Raw genomic sequence first — 8928 nt, forward strand, 5'->3', positions numbered from 1 at the left:
AGCTTTGCTTCAGGTTTCAGGTGCTCTTTCTCGGCAGGGTGAGTTCATGTGTTCGGCACTTTAGTTCATGGGAGTTTTGGAAGTCGAGGCTCATTAATTCAAAAGCCAACTCGGCATCGCCTAAGTTCCCTTTCCCTGTCGACCTCAATCTGGCTCGAGCTCTAATTCAGGAAGGTATCTCTTTGTTTCACGTTTTTAATTCGATTCTCGGCAATCAACTCGACTTGGATGGTAATTCTAGAATCAATTAAGAAAAATTAAGGTTTTTCTAGTCATCACCCCAGTAGCTCAGTGGTCTTATTTCCTTTGAGCTCTGTGCATGTCTTCAGTTGAAAGGTGGTGTTGCAATTTCATGTTCTCTACGCCTCAGCCGATTCTAGTCTCCTCTAAAGAGATGTCAGGAAATTCACATGTTCCCTGCAATCACATTTGGGTTTGGGTCTCATTTAAGTTAAGATCTAGGAAGATTGAATTGAAGTCCCCCTCTTCTCAATTTCTTTTTCCTAGCCTTGAAGTCTTCGTGGGGAATCTTGGGTCACTCCCTTTTGTTATCTGTCTACGACGAAGCCTTGATCAACGTTCTCTTATGAATTCAAATTCTAATTTCAAGGATTCCTTAGCAGCAAGCCCTTGCGCTCATTGTTTGTTTTCCCATGAAGCCCTCCATAGGGAAAACTATGATCTGCAAGTGAAATTTTGTCAAAATTCTCATACTTAGGTGGAACACAATGATAAGGTATTGACACTCCAGTCTCAGATCTTTCACCTGACAGATGAAGTAGATGCACTCTGGAATATAATCATGGATCTAAAACTAAGAAGTGATGCACTTACAGGTCCATAGCAGCACTGCAAGGAGCCAGACAAGTAGGATATTGATCTCAACAAGCTAGTGACAGAGAATGGGTAAACTGCATGATTGTTGCTACATGTGGCTTTATTCCCTTTTTGTAATTTTGAAAATTGGACATGATCAGGTCTATTGTTAGTCTTTTGGGGTCTTACTATGTAATGGGTTTGTGATATTTCTGATCTCTAATTAGTTCTAAAATTTTTATTGTAACCCTTGTGACTCGGGGCAGACTTAATAACAAAATACTCGTGTAAAAAAAAAGTTTTGTAAAAATATTGTTAAACATTTTTATGATTTCCATTTTAAAATTTAAGATTTATCAAAGTTTCTACACTTATAACTATGTGTCCTTAAAATTTTCCCTTATTAATGACACGTGTTGCTTAGTTGCTAATTAAACAATGTTTCTTAACTATAACTTACAAATCATCTAATGGTCACTTTCCGGAAGCCCCCATCATCTCATTGGTTAACAACATTGTTATGATTGTTTAGATAATCTTCGACAAAATCACATAACCAATCGTCGACAAAAGATTGGTTATGTGATTTTGCCGAAGCGTTGACAAAAGATTGGTTATGTGATTTTGCCGAAGATTATCTAAACAATGTTATGGATCACAGAAGTCTAAATTCCTTAACATTGTTATGAGTTTATTACTATTCAAATTTATAGCATATATCAAAATCTCAAACTAATGAAATCACCCTTAGTTTTAATTTTGAATCAGACCATGACTAAGCCATGTCAAAATTATCATTATCTTATGATCTCGATTAGATCACTATATAATTTTTCATCCATATCAATACTTTCAAAGTGGAAAAATTGAAGGAATCAACGTACTAGAGTAGTTGTATTGATAGGACCCATTTTGGAGAATTGGGCTATAAAACCTTCTAAAACCAATTTGAGGCTTTAAATGACATTTTTGGGGGTAAAACTTCCCCGCTTAAGCACTAGGCCATGTGACACTATTCTACACTCATAGACCTTTCCAACGATGCAAGAAATACGTCAATCGGAGTTCAAATGCAAAAGTTATGTCTCTCAAAAGTTGACCTATCATGATTTACCACTATAATTTGAAAGGATTCCATGTTAGCCCCCGTTATTCATGGAAAAAGGGTTAGCCACGTGATGACTATGAAGAAGAATCTAGAAGGGTCAAATTCATGAATCTAGTTGAGAGTTGAAGGACTTAAACATAACCCTAGTCGGTTATTGTGCTATGTTATAATTAGGCTACTAAGAGGAAAAGTAGTTTCATTCATTTTGATTGTATCCAACTCCACAATAGAACAGACAAACTTGAGAGTGCGCGTGAGAGAACATAATAGAAAAGGATTGTGTTTTGTAGCAACCCATAGACCACAAGTCTCAAGTAGCTCCATAGAGAGTACATTCTCCTTTGTACTTGCATTATTTTCATTCCAAACAAAAGAGAGTACAGTAGCCTCACCATCCAACTAGGTTTTCTCTCGAAAGGGTTTCCCTGAGCATATCTTGGTTCTCCTTGTGATTGATGTGTGTTAATATTTTGTTGTTCTCTATTTTCTGCATTTTATCTATTGCATGCATAAATAACAAAATCAATAATAACAAATGTAGAATATAAAGGAATTAACCCTTCACAGTATAGATTATGGTTCATTTTAATAGATCTTTTATAACAAACTATCCAGTGGAATATCCATGATAGTATATGGTTCCACGGGACAACAAAACAACTTGAGAGTGGGATAGAGAGAGCATAACAGAGGAGGCTTGTGTCTTGTGGTAACCCACAAGCCACATGTCTAAGGTAACTCCATAAAGAGTGCCTTCTCCTTTGTACTTGCATTATTTGCATTCCAAACAAATGAGATCATAGCAGTCTAGCCTTCCAACTAAGTTTTCTCCCGAAAAGGTTTCCCATGGCACATCTCAATGTTCTTTGTGATTGGTGTATGTTTATATTTCATTGTTTTCCATTTTTTGCATTTTATATATTACATGGATAAACAAGAAAATCAGTAATAATATATCTAGAGTCTAATGGAATTAACCCTTCATAGTATAGATTTCAATTTACTTTGTCTGCAGGAACGTAGCACAATTGAAAAAAAACATGTTGGAAAGCCCTTTTGATTCTAAGTGATCGGAAGTTCAATCCCCCCGGATATGTCTCACCAACTGAACCTACAAAAAAAATAGATTTCAATTTACTTTAATAGATCTATTATGATGAAATGTCTAGTGGAATATTCATGGCAATATCTGGTTCCACAATAAATCAGAACAACTTGAGAGTGGGTGTGAGAGAGCATAACAAATGGGGTTTATGTCTTGTAGTATCCCACAGGCCACAAGTCTTGGGTAGCTCTATAGAGAGTGCATTTTCCTTTGTACTTGCATTTTTCCCATTCCAAACAAAAGATATCAGAGCACCCTCACCTTCCAGCTGGGTTCTCTCGTGAAATTGTTTTATAGAGAATATTTTGGTGTTATTTGTGATTGATGTGTGTTTATATTTCATTTTTCTATATTTTTTTCATCTTATCTATTGCATGCTTAACAACAAATCAGTGATAACATATCTAAAATCTAAAAGAATTAACCTTTCATAGTATAGATTTTGATTTGCTTTAATAGATTTGTTGTGATAAACTATCTAATAAAATATCCACAACAAATAACATATCAATATCAATCTCATGTAACCAGCGAAAGAAGAAGAAGAAGAAGAAGAAGAAGAAAAGAGAAGAGAAAAGACATTTACAAATCTACTAGAAAATAAAAGAACGAAAAAAAGAAAAAAAGAAAAGAGAAAAGACATTTACAAATCTACTAGAAAATTTATGGAAAAAAATATAATCCATCTCAGAAAAAAAAATGAAAAAATATTGATAGCAATCAAAACCCATGAAAAAAAATACAAACATTTAGTTTACCTTGCAACCACTAAAATTGCATCTAAAACACTAAAACTGAAAGGAATAATTAAAAAAAATGCAACAATATTAGAAGATCCCAACAACATACTAATCCTACATACAACAATTTCATAAAGAAGTTAAACATTTTTGTATATGCAACAAAGGATGTTAGAATTACATAATTAATGGATAAGAATTCGAAGAATTAGGAACCTATAATGAAATTTATGTCTAAATACAAAATTTGGAACTCCAAATTGGATTTTACACTCTCAATGGATATAGTATTACGCATTAATATTTCATTCAACTAGGATTTCAAATACAACGATATCGAAGAATGGTTCATGGAATTTAATTAGTAAGTATAAGATTATAAACAATACAGTTTTCAAAGTTCATATTCCGAGTAAAGTGTTTAACCATTAATAAAAAAAGGAAAAGAAATACAAGAAAACATGTGACAAGGACATTGAAAAATTAATTCAAAACTTCTAAATTTAATAGAGGAAGAAAGTATTACCTAAATAAGCTTCAGGTTTTCACATTAACCAACCGTATCGAACTTCAAAGTATGATGTACATATGAAAAAGGAATTTTGTCAACATTTAATATAAAAATAGGAACTTGGTCAAACCCTTATAACCAATAGTTTTAAAGAGTACATCTTCATATGAAAAAGGAACTTTGTCAACATTTAATATAAAAATAGGAACTTGGTCCAACCCTTATAACCAATTAGTCTTAAAGAATACATCGATGGTAGCAAAATCTTATTACTTATACTTTGAAAACTAAGAATCATTAAAGATGGAGGCAATGTAATATATTTCAACTTCAAATTTATCATGTCTAAAGAGGAATTAATGTCTAAAGAGGAATTAATTAGTGAATTTTTTTAGATTGAAAAATTTTGAGGAAAAGTTTTTACTTAGAAGGATTTGATGCTTTCGGCACATGGTAAGTTTAAAGTTAAGATGAATCTATATTGGTTTAAAATCCATGTTGAGTATATAAGGAATTACACATTTATCTCATACTTCGTTATAGAAAGCTCCTTTTGTTGCAATAAAAATTAGTTTACTTTCAATTGTTTTATCATATGCCAACTCCATATTAAATATTAAAAGAATTACAACTTTCCGTCATATTAAGAAATTAAAAAATTAAAGTATTTTAACCACAAGAACTCTCTCTCTCAGTGTTGGATATGAAAACATTTTTCTTACATTGTACATTGAAATATTTTATTTTGTATTGCATTCAAATATTTTTTTAGTGTTAGAATATTTTTAAATGTCATTTGTCAACTCCATGTTCAGTGTTCAAGGAACTACACATCTCTTTCATACAAGAAAATATTTTATCTGAAATAGACATTAAAATATTTTATTTATGTAATTCTTTTTATTATTAATTTCTTTTAGATGTTATATAACAATTCTATATTGAAAATGGAAGAAATCACATATCTTCTTTATACTAAATTGTAAAAAGATTTTTTCAGCACAATTATACTACTACTTAATAATAACAATTACCAAATAATATATCATTTCACTTTTACAATTGATTAATATTTTATTTAGCTTAGCACCAAAGAGATGTTTTAATGTCTTCTCTTGTTATATAATGTAAATATTTTGACTCACTCAACTTCCATAAAAATAAAAAGAAAATTATCAATTATAATTATTAAGTAAAACATTATGACTTAGTCAAATTACATAAAAATAAAATAATTATAATTATACTTAATTAATAATTAAACCAGTTGAGATTCATATTAACTTTGGATTTACCAAGCATCGAAATAGATCAAATTTCTTTTCACTCTAAAAAAGGTTTGCACCTCATAAAATTTGACCCCTCTTGGCGCTTAGTAAATCCGAAGTTAATATAAATCTAAACTAATATATATATACCCATCATTATTTAATCATATATATCTTTATTTATTTCATATTTATTACATGAAATTGTTTTATTTTTTTCCAAGAATAATGAACTGGTCTTAGGAAGGTGGATAATGATATTTGGTCTAAATCATTAAAATTATTTAAAGGCACCGACTTGGATTCCTCCTTCCCACTTTTCAGATGAACTCATGGTATCAGAGAAATTATAAACTCATGATATGAGAAAAATTATAACAAAATGGGTATAGTACTAGTTTTTGAATATTTGATTTAGTTAGTATTCCAAATACATTGAAATTGAAGAATGTTTTATGAAATTTAATGGATAAGGATAAGATTATAAATTATACAAGTTTTAACATTTTCTTGATGGGGTGATTGGTATGGAATAGATGGGGGCATGATGTCATTGTTGTTATCAAGAGGAAGGAGAAGTGGTATCGCTACTCCCCATGATTTTTAAATAACACATCCCATGAACCTTGCTTTTAATGGATATTTACTTTGTCTTTATATGAATAATTGTGTCTCTCTAGTCTGCTATAATGCTAGATCTCTCTTGGCATTTACAAGGATTTCAGTTAGTGAAGTCCTCTTGTACTCAGTTATTCGATGTTGTAGTTGAGCCAGGTTTCACACTACACATCGGTTGTGTTTGGAGGTGGGAAATCATCATGGCATGTAGAGTCATTACCAAGCGCACGAGGATGGAGGATTATGGTATGCGTGAGGAATTTTATTGTATGTCCCAGTTTATTGTGATATGGATTGGCTCGATACCATCGACTTGGCTCCATGTATTTCTATGGGGTGAGTGTGGGTATTTAGTTGTTTCCAACTTTTTACTTAGTTATGCCTTTCCCTCTCTAATGAGGGGTTTGAAATTCCTCGCTAGTTCAGTTGCGATAAGCACGTTTCACTGGATTATCTGCACCTCTCCCATTCCCTCGACTCCAACCTCTTCTAGTTTTTTTACTTGCCTCTTCCTACCAGCTCCTCCTGATCTCAATCCTTCACTGCTCCACTAGTGTGTCATCTCTCCCCACATTATGGCCTACTCACTCCTTTTATCTTGTATCACTCTCCCCATAGCCCTTTCCTTGATGGTCGTTAGCTATATGTTGCCCTTTCTCCCTGGCCATGCAAAGACTCCCATTCTAGTGACCACCATGTTGAGGCAATAGGCATGAGTGCATCAAGGTGCAACTTACTATCACGATCACAAAATTTCTTGTGCCCAACAATGAGTAGAGCACTCCATTTCTCTATTCAGGTAATTCATTCCATAAGGATCCATGAGGAAATTGATCAAGTGGAGCAAGACATCGTAGATGAGAGGTATTACCTAACAAAATTTAAGGTGCTCGTTGAGGTAGCAAACTACCTACCAGAGACATGTTACTCCTAAGATCATCATAATCACTACATGCACACAATAGATATTTATTGGCTTCTAAAATTGTTGCTATGTTGAGAATTGGTTAATAGGAACACAACCAAATAGGTATTCTCCTTAAATTGAACAAATTACAGGGGCTTGTATGCTCAATGGACCACAAAATCGAGAAAAATGAAGCCCACCTCGACCTAACCCTTTATCTAGGTTACTTTCTAGGAGCTAACGGGGATCCCATCCCTATTGAAGCCTCAAAATCTGATAAATCTTGAATGATTTATATGTCATTTGGTTTTTCAATTTTTTGTCCTATATTTTTGGTTTTCCAATTTAAGGATACCCCTAGAGACCATGTACTTTAAACAAACTTGCTAGAGTTTTGGCTTACTCACAATAAAAAATTTATCTGGTTTTTGGTAAAATTGAAATTATGTGTCTGATTTGGTTTCCCCATTGGAAAGCCAAGACAAATTTCAATGCATTTTGATGTACAATTGTGATTTGAAGGAATATAACTTTTACTTCACAAAAAAATAATTATACAAGTTTCAAATTATATTTTATAAGTAAAGTATTTAATGATTAATTTATAAATAAAAAATAAAAGAAAATACGACGCAAGACCAATAACATTGAAAAGTCATTCTAGAATTTTTAACCTTAGTGAATGAAGAAAGCTTTATCTTAAATAAGTATCAAGTTTTCACATTAAAGAACTTCAAAATATGATACACACATGACAAAGAAACTTTGCCAACATTCAATATCAAAATAGAAATCGGGTCCAATACTTCTAGCTAAATAACCTCTACAAATACATCATCAATTGTAGCAAAACTTTGTTAACAATATTTTAAGGAAAGCATCATTAAAGATGGAGGCAATGTAACAACCATAAAAATATGTATAAACCCTGGTAAATCTATCCTAAATAAATTCAAAGAGATTTGATCTCTCTAAGTGTATGATAAATCTAAAATTAAGTTAGATCTACATTGATTTTATTTAAGGTGGACATTTAAATATTTTATATATGGCCAACATTAAAATTATTATTATTATTATTAGTAGTAGTAGTACTAAGATGTATTTACATGTCACTTGTCAACTCCTTGTTGAATATGGAAAATTACAGCTCCGTCATACTTCACTAGAGAAAGCCCCTTTTGGTGCAATAAGAAATATGTTAGTTTTAATTGTTGAATCACATGTTAACTCCATATTGAATATATAATTAATTGCCTCATATTGAGCAACACATCCTTGAAATGTCTTAATTATAAGAATTTTTGTGCCCAAAGACACTCTAAAGCCCAATCTGGGGAGGATGTAGTAGTGCCTTTAAAATAAAATGTTAAATCAAATAATAATAATAATAAAACATAATTTAATTCAATTTGTTATATATTGTAATTTTTTTATTAATAAAATTACAAACATTTTTTCTATTAAAAATCAATATGCATATCATACTAAAATAAATTTAAATAATAATGATTACTCTCTTAATAACCATGCCCGTGTTGAAATTGTAACTAGGTTTGATCTTCATAATGCAAATTTTATCATTATGATTTTATAAAGAGTAAAAAAGAATTTATTTGAGCCAAAAGAAATCATTTTATCGGGTCCTATTTGGACATTTAAAAGAAAGAAATTTTGAATTTTTAAAAGTATGCTTTTGTGTCTCCAAGTTGACCAAGTTGGCCCTCTAGAAGTCAAGTTGGCTTAGCCTTTAGAGACATATTTTCGGATGAGGAAACAACTATATATTAGCATCATTACTCCACCATTTCGTAACCAATTCACACTTCATCCATGGTGAGGAAATTCAGATGTC

This window comes from Pinus tabuliformis, chromosome 1_2, assembly GCF_031772625.1.
Source record: "Pinus tabuliformis cultivar Carrire ecotype Pingquan chromosome 1_2, CPIR1, whole genome shotgun sequence".
NCBI lineage: Eukaryota > Viridiplantae > Streptophyta > Pinopsida > Pinales > Pinaceae > Pinus > Pinus tabuliformis.